We start from the raw sequence: 15,478 nt of genomic DNA, 5'->3' as shown, positions 1-15,478 counted from the left end.
TGTAGGTGAGCACTTACACGATGGGATCACTCTTCACCCCTTTATCCCAGTGATCCTCCATCCCTAGCCCCCACTCCGGCTCAGCCCCCAGCCCTTCTTCCTTTGAGCCCTGGTGGATAAAGGGTACCTGGGTATGGAGGATCACTAATGTGAGGAGTAAGCAGAGAACATGGGCCCCTTTTTTCTAGCCATATTCCTCCTCTCTGCTGATAAGTTCTTGGTCCATAAACCAGTAGATGTGGGAAAGCCACTATTTAACCTGAGCAAGAAGGACTGAACCTAGATTCTGGGATCTTGCTGGGTACTTACTTGGATTGGCCACTGCCAAAGACAGGATGTTAGGCTTGATGGATCTGCTTTGTTTTGTCCCATTAAGGCATTTCTTAGGTACTTCTATACCATACCTAAGCATTTCTAAACACTAGATTAAATTGGTTCCTCGCATTTTACACTTATTGGGATCAGGCAAGCTATTGAAAAGTGATATAGTAGTGCTCCAGCAGCGGTTTTGTAAATTGCTTATAAACTCATATGGAACAGAATTAATTTCATAGATGAAGAATGAGGGTGATATGCAGCAGGCTGGTGACCAAGAAAGTTACCTGAATAAAATTACCCAGATATTTGGCAGATATACCTGGCAAAGTGTGCTGCTAAATATACCCAGTTACCTGAGTAACTTTTGGACAACTATTTAAGGCCTAGATTTATCAATCTGCAGTAAATATCGTATGCGATAGGAAAAGGGTGTGTTTTATGGTACTAGCCTATTTATTGCAACATGTTATCTTACTGCTTTGCATAGGTATTATTGCAAAGGGGCGGATTTTAAGAGCCCTGCTCGCGTAAATCCGCCCGGATTTACGCAAGCAGGGCTTGCGCGCCGGTGCGCCTATTTTACATAGGCCTGCCAGCGTGCGCAGAGCCCCGGGACTCGCGTAAGTCCCGGGGTATTCCGAGGGGGGCGTGTCGGGGGCGGGGCCGAGCAGCGTGCCGTTTTTGGGGCGGGATGTGGCGTTTCGGGGGTGGGCCCGGGGGCGTGGTTTCGGCCCGGGGTGGTCCGGGGCATGGCTGCGCCCTCTGGAACTGCCCCCGGGTTGTGTCTAGGAGCGCCAGCAGCCTGCTGGCGCGCGGGGATTTACTTCTCCCTCTGAAAGGCGTAAATCCCCCAACAAAGGTAGGGGGGGGTTAGACAGGGCCGGGGGGGGTGGGTTAAGTAGAGGAAGGGAGGGGAAGGTGAGGGGAGGGCGTTAGCGAATTCCCTCCGAGGCCGTTCTGATTTCGGAGCGGCCTCGGAGGGAACGGAGGTAGGCTGCTCGGCGAGCGACGGCTACACGAAATCGGTAGCCTTGCGCGCGCCGATCCAGGATTTTAGCAGATACGCGCGGCTCCGCACGTATGTACTAAAATCCAGTGTACTTTTGTTTGCGCCTGATGCGCCTACAAAAGTACGCGAGGGCGCCCTGTATGAAAATCTACCCCAAAGTGTATTAACTTTTCACACTTTGTGTTAATATCTACATAATTGCATTTTCCTATCTACAAATTGCTCATTTCACCACTGGGGGTGGGGAAAAGAGAAGAGAGAGACTGAGAGACTATCTACCAGGCCCTTGTAGTAATTAGCTACTTATACCTCTATAGGAGGCCGACCTAGTAACTCGAGGTGAGGTTTAGGTAGTAGTGGTTAGCAGCCACTTTTACATGCAGAGTGAGATGTACGAACAGAACATTTCACTCTTCTGAAGATTTGATGTCCTTCGGAGTGAGGAACTTAAGAACATAAGAAAATGCCATACTGGGTCAGACCAAGGGTCCATCAAGCCCAGCATCCTGTTTCCAACAGTGGCCAATCCAGGCCATAAGAACCTGGCAAGTACCCAAAAACTAAGTCTATTCCAAGTTACCATTGCTAATGGCAGTGGCTATTCTCTAAGTGAACTTAATAGCAGGTAATGGACTTCTCCTCCAAGAACTTATCCAGTCCTTTTTTAAACACAGCTATACTAACTGCACTAACCACATCCTCTGGCAACAATTTCCAGAGTTTAATTGTGTGTTGAGTAAAAAAGAACTTTCTCCGATTAGTTTTAAATGTGCCCCTTGCTAACTTCATGGAGTGCCCCCTAGTCTTTCTACTATCTGAAAGAGTAAATAACCAATTCACATCTACCCGTTCTAGACCTCTCATGATTTTAAACATCTCTATCATATCCCCCCTCAGCCATCTCTTCTCCAAGCTGAAAAGTCCTAACCTCTTTAGTCTTTCCTCATAGGGGAGCTGTTCCATTCCCCTTATCATTTTGGTAGCCCTTCTCTGTACCTTCTCTGTACCTTCTCCATTGCAATTATATCTTTTTTGTACAGCATTGTACTGTATTGTATTGTGTACAATATTCTCTCAATCTAGTTTGATGGAGTCTCTATCTGGGTAACATCAAGCTAGGTTGAGTGAACATTGTACAAATCTCATCGTTGTATGAGTTTCCTCACTCCGAAGGGCATCAAATCTTCACAAGAGTGCACTGTTCTGTTCATTCGTCTCACTCTGCAGGTAAAAGTGGCCCCTAACCCCTTCACTACTACCTAAACCTCACCTTGAGTTACTAGGTGGGCCTCCTATAGTAGCATAAATAGCTGATGACCATGGTGCTATCTCTAGAGGCTCTCTCCCTCGCCTTGTCCCTCATCTCAGGCCCTTCCCCAACCTAGAAATGCTCAAACAGAATTTGTGAGAAAAATTGCAAATTGCATTATGGGCATAACACATGATATCACACAGCTTAACCCAAATGAAAAATATGTACATAGAAACATAGAAACATAGAAATGATGGCAGAAGAAGACCAAATGGCCCATCTAGTCTGCCCAGCAAGCTTCACACATATTTTCTCTCATACTTATCTGTTTCTCTTAGCTCTTGGTTCTATTTCCCTTCCATCCCCACCTTTAATGTAGAGAGCAGTGATGGAGCTGCATCCAAGTGAAATATCTAGCTTGATTAGTTTGGGGTAGTAGCCGCCGCAATAAGCAAGCTGCACCCATGCTTATTTGTTTTACCCAGACTATGTTATTAGCCCTTATTGGTTGTTTTTCTTCTCCCCTGCCGTTGAAGCAGGGAGCTATGCTGGATATGCGTGACGTATAAGTCTTCTCCCATGCCGTTGAAGCAGAGAGCCATGCTGGATGTGCATCGAAAGTGATTGTTTTCGGCATTAAAACTGTGTGATATTGTGCATTATAGCTTTGCAAAGCCAGCCCACTTTTGTGGAAATCCCGCCCCAACTCCTCCCGTTTAAAAAATTTGCATCGCACCATGCATTGTGGTGCTTATCACATGTATTAAGCTGTTTTTTGCATGCGAAAATGCCTTAACATGAGTTGATAAATGACCCTGTAAGTTACTTAGCTACCTTTAGCCTGGTAGTGCTGAATGTTAGAGTTTAGTGGATAAAGTTAAGCTTTACTCCTAGAATGCTCATAGTGCTGTCTCTCTTTACACTAATTCATTACCCAAACAAAATGTATCTGGACAAAATTTTAACTGGGGAAAGGGGAAATATTTAAAGTTTGGTTCTTGGCTAGGTTATGCTATAGTTACCCAGCCAAACCAAGTGAATCGCTACCTCCTAGGTTTCTAGTAGGGATATGCATTTGCTTCTAACAAATGCAAAAAAAAAAAAAAATCAACAGATGACTCTATTTTTGGTTCATTCTAAATGCAATTAACAAAAAATAGCCTCCTCCAAAAATAAACCAAAATTATTAGGTATTTTCCAAATGCAATGAACAGAAAATAGCCTCCTACCCAAAGTTTATTAGATATTTTCCTAATAATGTCATTGGGGGGAGAACAAGGCCTTCCCTGGCCAAAAGGCATGGGGGTCTAGCCCGGGCTCGGGGCTATTTTTTGGCCTAGGAAGGCCTGGCCAGGACAGCTAGAATCCTGTTGTGGTAGGTTTGTTTGTTTTTTGTGATGGTGGTTTTTGCTTAATGTTTATTTTGCAATGTGGCGAACGAATGAAACTGAAAAATACATTAAACAAACCACATAAAAACAAAACAAACAAAAAAAAAGAAAGCAAAACAAAAATGTTGGTGCTGTACATCCCTAGTTTCTATTATGCTTTTTCCTTTGTTCCATCAGCCACAATTCTTACTATAAATAGTAAAAGATCATTTCTTATAATATGCTACTCAAAATTCAGTGACTTTAAACACACATGACTTTTTTTTTTTTTCAGTAAAGAGTGGTAGCTGTAGCCCTGTCCATACATCAGTTTTTATTATTTTTTGGAAAGCCCTCCCCCTCACTTTTCCCTCATTCTTCAAAGTGGTTGCCCTTCTTCCCCACCCCTTCACAGTTGTCATACTTGCAAATACAGGTGCCATGCCTCTCTCCACCACTCCTACCATGATTTCGAGTTAAGCTGGCAGGAGCCAATTCATTTACTAATTGGCAAAGTTCACCTGAAATAGAGAGGCCAATCTGCCAGCATCAGGAATTCTCTCTCCACTTACCTCTCCTTTATCTTTGTACCCACAACTGGAACTTGGCTCTTGAGGAGACTGATGTAACATCAGAGCTACATTTTAGCACAGGCTCTGATTTACTCACACAGTTACTGCAGGATGCAATAAGGTAATAATATACGAATACCCTGTGCATAAAATTATAGAAACAAGCTAAATGGAAAATGTGCGCTTTTGTCTTCTTTTTTTTATTTGCATGTCATTAAAGTAAAAGTGTGGTAAAAATGGCCTCAGTGCAACTGCTGCAATACGGCGACATCTCTAACTAAAAGTGACAAGAATATTGCAGAAAAAAAAACAGCTTTCCCCTATCCCTAGTTCATGTTCTGCATTTCCCTATGACAGAATCAAATAAGATATTACATATATAATGAGGTTTGGCATCTTATTCCTATTACGTGTAACTTGCATGCTTAAAATAACATAAAATTAATTTTCCAAGATTGTAGCAGCCAATTTTGCTCTGGTTATGTTCATCGGTTGTGTAATTGTGTTCTCAAAGCCAGTCATACGAATTAAATTTGGTTGTAAGTCTGACAGCATCTGTCGCTGTGCTGGGGGGGTACAGTGTCATTTTATTAAATCCAGGGTCATTGATGCATACAGGGTTATTTAATGAACTGAGGGCAGATAAGAGGATGCTAAAGGCTGTTAGCTTTCCCTGCAGACAAAGGTTACTGTAAATAATGTTAAATGTGGGACCCTTCTGAGGGCTAGATGGGGAGACTTCAGAAGTGTTCTTAGGCGGGGTTTCTTTGGGTCAGGAAGTGATTTGTTTTGTGGGTGTATCTCTTGAAACTGTATATTGTTGCAGCATTCATCCCTCCCTCTCACCTCCTCTGGCACAGTGCCCAGCCCTTGTTTTCATTTTGCTATTCCTCTTCCCACGTTCCTTGCCCAAGTATCATGCAACGGTTTGCCTGCTCTGACCACGGCCTTAAATTTCCCCCGTGATAAAAAATTTCTCACAAAGCAGTCGCACTTTAGCACACCTCCCTCCATTGCAAGGGAATACCAAATTCCTTTATGAATATTGAATTTGCATATTCCGTGCTAATCCTACTGTGGATTTTAACCTGGGTTTTAGTTGGGGGAGGGTGTTCTGCACTAAAGCCCTGATTAGATCTTGGGTTTATAATGGCATGGAACAACCCATCCTAAACCACAGGTTAAAAGGGTTGATGCTGTTTTATTACATTGGTCCTGAGGTCAGGGAAATTGTACCCATGTGCTGTTTCTTATACAGTGCTTTAAACACACACAATGCAGCAGCAATTACTACCCTAACTACCTTGCTGGGCAGAATGGATGGGTCATTTGTCGTTTATATGCCATCATTTACTAAATGCAAATATGCTATAGAAATAACACTGTCCTCTCTATACAGGGGTGATCTATATAGGTCCCACTGCTGGTTGATTGTAACAAACAGAAAATTGATGCATAATAAAGTCACCTCCACCCACAAATTCATGCTTATGAGAGGCCCTGAGATCCTGGGCAGAATGGTGATCAATGGAAAGCGAGAATAATGATTACTTCTTGTGTCCAGTGGGATTCAAACATGTTGAAGTCAAAACACAGCAACTGTGTTCCTAGCTAAGGCAACAGGTGCTTCATGTTTTTTTTAAATCCATAGTTTACCTTTCAGGTAGAACATTTTATGGCTGCATGTCCTTACTGATGCTCGGCATGTTATTCTATCCCGTGTCACCAGAAGCTGAACGGAAGCCTGGCATAGGTGTCTGAAATCCTGGACATCACATTCTGCTTGTGAGCAATCAAAGACTGATGTTGAAAAGTTTAAACAGCTTTAGGAGGCACACTTTCCATTCTTCCTCCAATTACAGAGCAAACATTTATTTGTTTGCTCTGTAAGGACTCATTCTAGAAGCCAGGCTTCTGGAACTATAGGCAAAATAGAAGTTATCATAGCATTGTTGTACTAAATGCTAATCTTTTTCTTTTTTCTGAAGTTTATAGTGATGCTAATTTACAGAAAGAGTTCACACTTCATAGCTATCTGGGAGGGAGCTCTAAATCTCTCTCTCTACTGCAGTGTGCTGGGTTTGGTTTAAAAGGTTTTTACCATGAGAGGAGGTTTCTGCATAGTATGCATTTCAACCAGTTTTATCAATTCTAGTTTCCTTTTCTACAAACAGTATAGCATGGAAACAAGCGTGTTTGGTGGCTATAAAATACCAGTTCCTGATTATTGCGGTGGTATTTGTTTTGTTAGTGTAACTCATGGAGCAGGATTAACTGACTCCGTCTGCTCTCTGCTTTTCCTTGCTAGCTGCTTACACTAGAGATGTTTTTCCCACTTTTTTCATCCATCTCTAGGAAATGCTTACTTATGTGCCACACACAAATATACTGTACAATTAATCCCATAAGGGAGCGCATAAAGCACTTATTCAAGTAATGCATCGGGGTTTAAAATGCATTTTGAAGTTAATGACAAACCAGAAAAAGTACTAAAGCTGCTGTCTTCAGGGCTGGCTGACCTTGATCACACAGCAGAGCAGTGTCTCAGCCTGTGCTGTTAAGTCACATATAGAGAACACTATGGGTTCCTACTAAGAAGTTTGTCCATTACACGAGGGGGAATGGGAGCAGTAGAGTGTTAGGTTTTATCTCCCCCGGGTGGGAGACTGAAATGATGGAGTCTTGACTATTAAACCCAGTGCCATCATTTGAGGTTGTGGATCTTGAGTTAGTCCGTTCAGGATCAGGAGCAGTCTGTTTCTGCTCCTGTTTCTGGTAATTTGCTTTGGGAAAGGACCCTTGAACTTCTCAGTTTAAAGCCTGAGTTTGGTCAAGAGGAATGGGTGTCATTTTTGTTCTTTTGAGTCTGGGTGAAATAAATTGTATCCACCCTTCCCTTCCCTTCCTCCCTCCCTTTTGAGTTTTTCTGTTCTCAAGAGTTTTTTGGGTTTTGGTTTTTTTTTTTTTTTTTTGCCATCCTAAGGAGCTGGGAGTCTTTAACAGAGAGTGATCCAATGGACTATTGGAAGCCCTGCAGGGAGTAGAGGAGTTTTCCATCATCTCTACTGTAATAATTGTGCTGGGTTTGCACACAGCACAATTACTGCAGTCGAGAAGGAAAACTGAGGAGACTTGTGGCATCCCCTCTCCCCAGATGGAGCATGGAGGTGCCCTCTAGTTACTAATGGGACAGAAAGGAGAAAGGAGCAGAAGAAGTAATGTTTGAACAACTGGGCTATGGTATAAGATAAGGGACTTTTACTTTATGATATGTTAACTGGGTTATGATTATCCTATCCTCAAAGTCTGGAATGAACCAAAGAATTAACTGATATCAGAAACATCACAAATTGGATGTTTAAAGGCACAGCTTTATTAGAGAAACAAGAGCTGTAAATGGACTGTAAAAAATATATTTAAAAACCTCCAACAACTTGCAACTCGGTCTCTTCATCAAATTTCCATCATTAATCAGTAAAAGTTATGTTGGAAACCAAATTAGCTTACAGTGTGATTACTACTGCTGTGTCCTTACTCGAGACTTCAGTGTTGAATCTAACTAATGAACAACATTCAAAGCCTAGGAGATATTCTTCATCCCCCTCCCCAGATAGGAAATCTTGGATGGCTGGAGAGGCGTAACATTGAGAGAACTGTGAGATTAATAAGATGGCCACACTTTCCCACTGTAGTGGACATATTTAGAGCAGAGCATGCAAAATCGATCAGGAAGAACCTCGTACATGTTGTTTCCCTCATGTGTTGTCCAATAGGCACTGAGATTGCCAAGGAGCCACATCATCATGTCCTCTACACAAACAACACTGACTGCCGTGTGATGAGCACAAGGAGCAGGGTGTAGTGCAGATCAAGAAAGAGACGTGGTGAATTGTACTGCAATGCTGTGCATTGAGGGTTTTGAAAGACTTTTCTACCAAGTACCAGATTTTGTCACAGGTTGCTTTCAACAGCATGATGCATGTCTGGGGCTGCTGTTTAAAAAACAAAATTGCAACCATACCAATTCAGGACAGGACATACCAGTAGGTACCATATCCCGAAGGCCCATTGCCATTCACCTTCCATGCTGCAGACAGGTATGGCATACCAGCAAGACAACCCTACCCTGTACTGCGTTTGTGGGAATATTTGGCTCAGGGTTGATGATGCCTTTACCAAGATCGGCTATCAATGCTGGGACTGCCATAAGCAGTAGAGGTGGCTCCCCATTATTTACAGTGCAAGGAGTACTGCAGCAAATTGTTTGCAAAAGAAGTGCAGAAGGAATTGTTGCAACCCAGTGCATTCTTCTTGTTACTGGGACCTTCTGTTCCTGCTGGAGATGTAAAGGCTGCCTGCAAATATTTTCCCTGCAAAGCCTTCATTTCTTCAGGAAGCAGAAGTTGTCATAGTAAGTCTGAAGGTGATCCAGCTAACCCAAAGGAGATAGTAGGGACCACTGGTGCTGTGGATGTGCCAGTGCAAGTGTTCCCAAATGTCTATAAGCCTATTTCCCTCATTAGGAAACTAGAGAAATTGTTGCTGCAGTCAGTTCTAGTCTTGCCAATTGCAGAAGAGAAAGAGAAGAGGAACTGAGGGGAAAAAAGGTAGGAAGATAGGAAGAGACAGGAACAATAGAAGCCAGAGAAGGGAGCAAGCGAGCAAGGGAAGATGAAGTATTAGCAAAATATCCACTGCTGAAGGAAGGGACAAAAGTAAAAAAAAAAAAGAAGAAGAAAAAGAAAACTTGAGAGAGAAGGAGAAGGAAAACCAACAAAAAAACAGCCATAATGAGAAAAAAAGATAGTGAGGCAGAAAATGAAGCCAGAGATACCAAAGTCTCGAAACTTGCATTGCTTGACAGAGATTATTAATAGCTAGAGACCTTTTTTCAGATTTTACTTTATTTTAATCAGGAATGTATTAGTGTTTATTACAAGTATAAAAAAGTGGGAGGTCAGTGGAGAATGACTAATAAAATGACAGGTAAATATTATTTTTGTTCTTGATGTAATAAATACTGATAAATTCCAGGGAAAAATAATATAAAACTAAAAATGAAGGTCTCTATTAATAACTCATTAGTGTAAAATTGTGAGCCAGAGTTCAAAGTCTCATGGTCTGAATCTATCTCCTCCCCTTCGCCATCCCAAAATAAATAAAATTCCCAGCTCCCCCCTCTCCCCTACCATTCTAGCTCCCTCACCTTCCCAGCTCCCCCCCTGCTCCCTCCCCCCACCCTTCCCCAGCACCCTGCTGCCTCTCCCCTACCCCTCCCCTCTCTTCCTACAAACAGCCTTTCCTTGAAAGTGCCATTGCCTTAACGTTCTCCTATACCCCTACCCCCTCCTCTCCTTTCCCCTCCTCGCTACCCCCTTCCCCTTCTCCCTGCCCCTACATTTAATATTATTATTGTAAATAATTTCATATGTTAAGTTCTTAAGGGTACATGCATCCTTTACATCCTGATGCATACCTACTCTTAACATGCATAATCATCATCCAGTTCATTTTACAAAGTTGTATCCTTGCTCGTTGACTCTCTCTATCCTTGTTCCTAGTTCATTGTAATATCGTTGACTCTCTCTATCCTCGTTCATTGTAATTTCCTTTCTCAGTTAAATGTGAACCGACATGATGTGTCCTACGAATGCCGGTATATAAAAATTGTTAAATAAATAAATAAATAAATAAATAAATTTAGATGTGGGATTCTGTAGACTAATTTGTCTGTACCCTGTTGCATAATTCAGTCTCTCCTATGCAGGTCGTACCCACCAACCTGCTCCCTTACTACAGGAACTATGGGAAACTAGTGTCTGAGATGCACCTGGGAGAAATCTGGCAACACCATTGTCAGAAGATCCAAGAGTATTTCCACCTGCAAGGCAGCATGGAAGCTCCTCACCCTGAATTGGGTCCTAGAGTCAGAGGTCCTGTCGTACTCTGCCCCAGCTCCCACTCCCCACTTCAGTTCCCATCATCAGTTTTAGCCTGGTCAGGCATCAGATGTTCCATTTGCCCCTCATCCTCTGTGTTAGCCAGGCAAGATGCCAGGCAGGACCAAGCCCCCCCATACTCCAAGGAGACCAAGCTGCCTCACAGAACCCGGAACTCTACACATGAAAGGCCAACAAATGTTCCCATCATCTGCAACCTAAGGCCACTTGGCAACTAACAGAAACTGACAGGCAGTGGAGGTGAGGGACGTTGTATGAGTGATCATGATTATTTGTTTAATTATAATGATTTAAATTGCCAGGGGGCGGGATGTTTGAGCTTATTGGCCTGTGCTCATCCCCTACATTGTTTAAGTACTTTTAGCAACACTTCTGAGCAATGCAAAGTGTGCCATGCAATGGTGTCTGAAATCCTTTCTTGTTCATTTCTTCAGCAGCCAGGATACACTTGGCACTTCCCTAATCCCTGTATAACTTTCTTTGGTACTTCCTTATAAATGTAAAAGTGCATTGGCTTTGGCTGGTTTGTGGTGTGTTGTTTTTTGTTTTTCACTAAGAATGGCAGATTAGTATTTTTATTCATACTTACTTTTTCCTATTGCCTTTTATAGAATAGGGGCAGATAAGTGGTTTTGAGTGTTTTGGGCTTGAAAGCTGACATTCTGGAGTAAGCATGATCTGTCTGCTGCCTGCATCCAGTTCTAGTTGTTGATGACAGTAGAAGAGTGCACATCAGGAAAGAAATAATGAGGCACATGCATTGTAATAAAGCTGATAATTTATTGCATCAATTCAGAGTGGGGGCTGGTCCAAAAAAAGCCAGAGCAGTGCTGTAATTCCATTTTCTCAACATATGTAGGGCCTCTGAACTTTGTATTTTTAACAAAGGATATATACATTTGAGTATGAAGGCCAACTAGTAAATGAAACTTTAAAATACAAATGTAGTACTGTATATATTAACACTTTAACAAAAAAAATGTTAAAGCCTCAGCAATCTAACTATACTAAATTTCAATTTCTGTCTTTTGTCTATAATACTTTGTACCAGATCTTCACTGGCAAAAGCAACTGAAACCAGCAGCATAGTAGTCACATAAATAGTGACAATAGTGCTCCATGCCAAGAAGGACAATTTGATGGAGTCCTGATTTTATTCCATGGCAGGCACAGAAGGGGTGTGTGTGTATATATATTATGGAGGCAGTCCATGCAAATTTTCTCTCATGCATATTCATTGTGGGTATCCTGAAAACCCGACTGGCTGGTGGGCCCCCAGGACAGGGTTGGGGAACACTAGTGTAGCACACTCACAATAGGTGGCTGCCCCCTTGCCTCTGTTCTACCCCACCTCAAGTGGAGATGCCTCATTCCCTTGTCCCACTCTTTCCTGTATCCTGCCCTCCACTTCTCTGCCTAGGGAAGGTACCTTGTTTCCTCTTCATCTGACATGCCCCCTTGGGGTAAATTGCCTCTCTCCTCTTGCCTCTGCCTCACTCTAGTTGCCTCAGGACGAGGGGAATCACTGCCTCATCAAGAGAACCTGACTTCCACTCCTCCCCACCCCCTGCCTTGCTCTCTCTGCCTCTGCCCCACTCCACCTCAGGTAGGAGGTATCACATTCTCCCATCTCTACCCTGCCTACCTCCTCAGGGGGAAGTACATGGACTGCCTCTATAATATGCACATTTTCTCTCATGCATATTCATTGTGGGAATCCTGAAAACCCGACTGGCTGGTGGGCCCCCAGGACAGGGTTGGGGACCACTGTGCTACACTATGATGCACCAAGAGTCACATTTTTGGGATAAAAAATGCAAACTGAAGGGAAAGGTGTGTAGGTGGGGGTTTTTGACCAAGCACTTTCATCTTGTTCATTTGCATTTCCAGTTAAGTTGTAAGGAGGACAGGGATCTTGTGCCATGAACCATTATTTGCAACTACCTGGGGTTTTTCCCTCTATTTTATATTCACCCCACCCCAAATATTAGGAGCCGATGTAATAAGACCTGCACTGAAATTGTTACAAATTTCTGTGTTTATTTTTACAGTGAGCGCAGCAAAATCAGGCATCTCCATAGGATGTAATAAGCATGCAAATTAGATATGCACAAAAAATGCAAACAAGACCAAATTCATGTGCCAATATCTGCATAAAAGCCCAATGCAGAAAGCCGCGGGAAAAATACTCACTAAAATAGGTGCAATTGAATAAATGTTGCAGACTCATGAGGGGTATTTCTAACTTACTGCTGCTGACTACATCTGCCCCATCTTATTCAAAAATACATTATTTCAGCTCCAACCACTTCATTTATTCCATTGCTAGCAGTTTTGTGTCCATGCAGCCTTTTCCTCGCCAGGTGCCCGGGGTCGTTCGGCATGGATCAGCCCTGCGATGGACCAGTGATCTCTGGGGGCTACAGCCAAGAGCCAACACCACTCAGAGCCACGGCATTTTCACTAACTCCTACCCTAACCCAAGTACTAAAAACCCCGCTTAAAAAACCCACACTAACCTATCTCCCTGCCTGCGCAGCTCCCTACATAGCTTGTGCATAGATAATTACCTCCTTTACATGCTATTTGCATGCACTCATGCAAAACCTGCCACGGGTCATTGCACGGGCATGTGTGTATGTTTTTTTCTATGCTAAACGTGTTATTACATATGCACGTACGATTAGCACAGAACACCATGCACAATTACCTGCACAAAAACCCACTGAAGATTTTGCACAGCTTATTACTTCAGCTCCTTAGTCTGGTCATTGCAGCTGCAGTTTCTGGACTGGGGATATGCAGCAGGGCTCCTTTTGAAACTCTGCAATCATGGTCCCTGAATCCAGCTACTAGGTATCACACTTGAGCAATGGGCACAAGCCCCCTGCCCCAGGGCCTGTGAAAGCTCCCAGCCCTAGATGAGTCAGGGCCTAAAATAATAATCCATGCAGTAAAAGTGTGCATTGAAAATTGGCCCACAGATTCTTAATGTACACACTCAAAACACTTTAACCTTCGATGAAGTAAGCTAATTGTATGCTAATGCATCAAGAGTTAAAAAAAATGCCCATATGTGAAAATGTACAGACACAAACCCAAGTAAAAATGTGCACTCATCCTTTTGTATGGGTTGAGCACATATTTTAAATTGTGAAAGCAAAGTGAATTGCACACAGAAATTATGCTTTGTGCACAAATCGGATTTTCTGTGCATAAATCATGATTTAGGTGCAGAATACTTAATTTGTGCACAAGTACTGAGCCTTGCACCATGCACTCCAGATTCAGCCCCAAAACTAACAGTGGCCACAGGAATTTTGCTCCACCTCTGACTAGGAGTTAACATTTTGAGTGTTAACAAAAGCCAGGTTGAGCTTATGCATCTCTCTGCATCGGGAGGTAACAGCGAATTCCTTCATTAGCATCAGGCCTCCGCAATGCTGCTAATCAGTACACACAGTTTACGTGCGCAAAACTTCTTGCTGCAGCGAGAATAAATTAGGTAGGTAAAACTGCGCTCTGCTGAGAACCCTCTCTTTTTATATCTGGCCCTCAAGATGTGGAAGATCCAATCCAGGCTAACCCAGGATTTGAAGTTTGGATAATTAAACGGCAACTCATATGTTTTGACAGGCATTTAACGAGGTCAAAATAAATGGGTATGTAATTTCATTTTGCACAGATTTATTAGAAACCTTCATTGAATGGCTGAAAAACCTTCACACGTGCGCACACAGCACATTTTTGTGGACACATTGTTAAAAATTCTCCTGAGTTTCCTGATATTATGGAAAATAAATGTGGCGTTTGACAGTGGAATTTTCTAGAATGTTTTGGTACACCACATTTAGATTAAATAAAACTTTATTAGTAGGGCAATTAGTACATATGTTGCCAAAATATTCCTTAATCAAATGTTCATTTTCATAGGTCTGCATATTCCTAATTTTTTTTTTTTTTTGCTTTGCTGTCATTAAAATTTATTCGAGCGGGTTACTTCTATGCAGGCAAAAAAAAAAATAGCATGATTTGAAACTAAATATGCAGAGCTCAGAAAACCAATGTAGAAATCAACAGTTAAATCTATCCTGCACTGCTCCTAACTGCTTTGTCCTGTTATTTTAGCCTCCACTCTTTGCCAGTGAGCAGACAACGCAGGCAGCAACCAGGATCTTTGCTGAACACTTAGAGATAATGCAGTATTAAAATCTGTGGTGCCACCTTAATTATCCCCACTGGTTTCCAAAAGGGTTAACCAGGGGCGGTCTACAGCCAGCAGTGTTACCTTTCTTACCCCTGTCCGCTATGCACTACTGTCTCTGACACCGAATAAAAATCCCAGGAAATCAATTGGTAAGCAAATGTACAACGTGGCATCTCAATTTCATGGTGGGGAGTGATCAGACATTTATCGCCTGGTAGTCAAAGTCATTTAAGAGTTCAGCGCGCTTGTTTCATGGTTTGTAATAAGAGCTGCTCTGGCTGTTTGCTCCTGCGTAGTGCCTACAAAATAACTAAACTCGGGATGGGCTCCTTCCGATTTTTTTTTTTTTTTTTTGTGCATCTGTATTTTTAGACGAGGTAAACATTGTATTTATGCTGCTTTTAGCCACGTCGGGCCCTAACCTGGAGGAAACAGGTTACAAATGTTAGACGTTCTCTAAATTCAAAACAAAACATAATTTCTTCAGAAACTGAAATTGCCTGCATTGAGTTTTCTATTCTATTGAAGCTACTTAAGTTTGCACTTGTATTGTACTCAGAAGATGATAAACTGCTCAAAACAAGGGTTTGGGTTTTTTTGTTTTTTTCATTGAAAACTTTGATATTTCACATCTATTCAGGTCATACACAAATGAACAAACCATGCGGAATACAGGAGCACACAGTTTGCCACGGTGGTGCTATGGAGGCACTCCATGCAGTTTCAGTTTGCCCTGCTATATGATGATTTGCCGATTGTTGCTTACGCGTTTATTTTACAATTCGCCGAC

This window comes from Rhinatrema bivittatum, chromosome 3 (assembly GCF_901001135.1).
Source record: "Rhinatrema bivittatum chromosome 3, aRhiBiv1.1, whole genome shotgun sequence".
In the NCBI taxonomy this organism is placed as follows: domain Eukaryota; kingdom Metazoa; phylum Chordata; class Amphibia; order Gymnophiona; family Rhinatrematidae; genus Rhinatrema; species Rhinatrema bivittatum.
The sequence above is the reverse complement of the archived record's forward strand: the minus strand, read 5'-3'. Positions refer to the sequence as shown.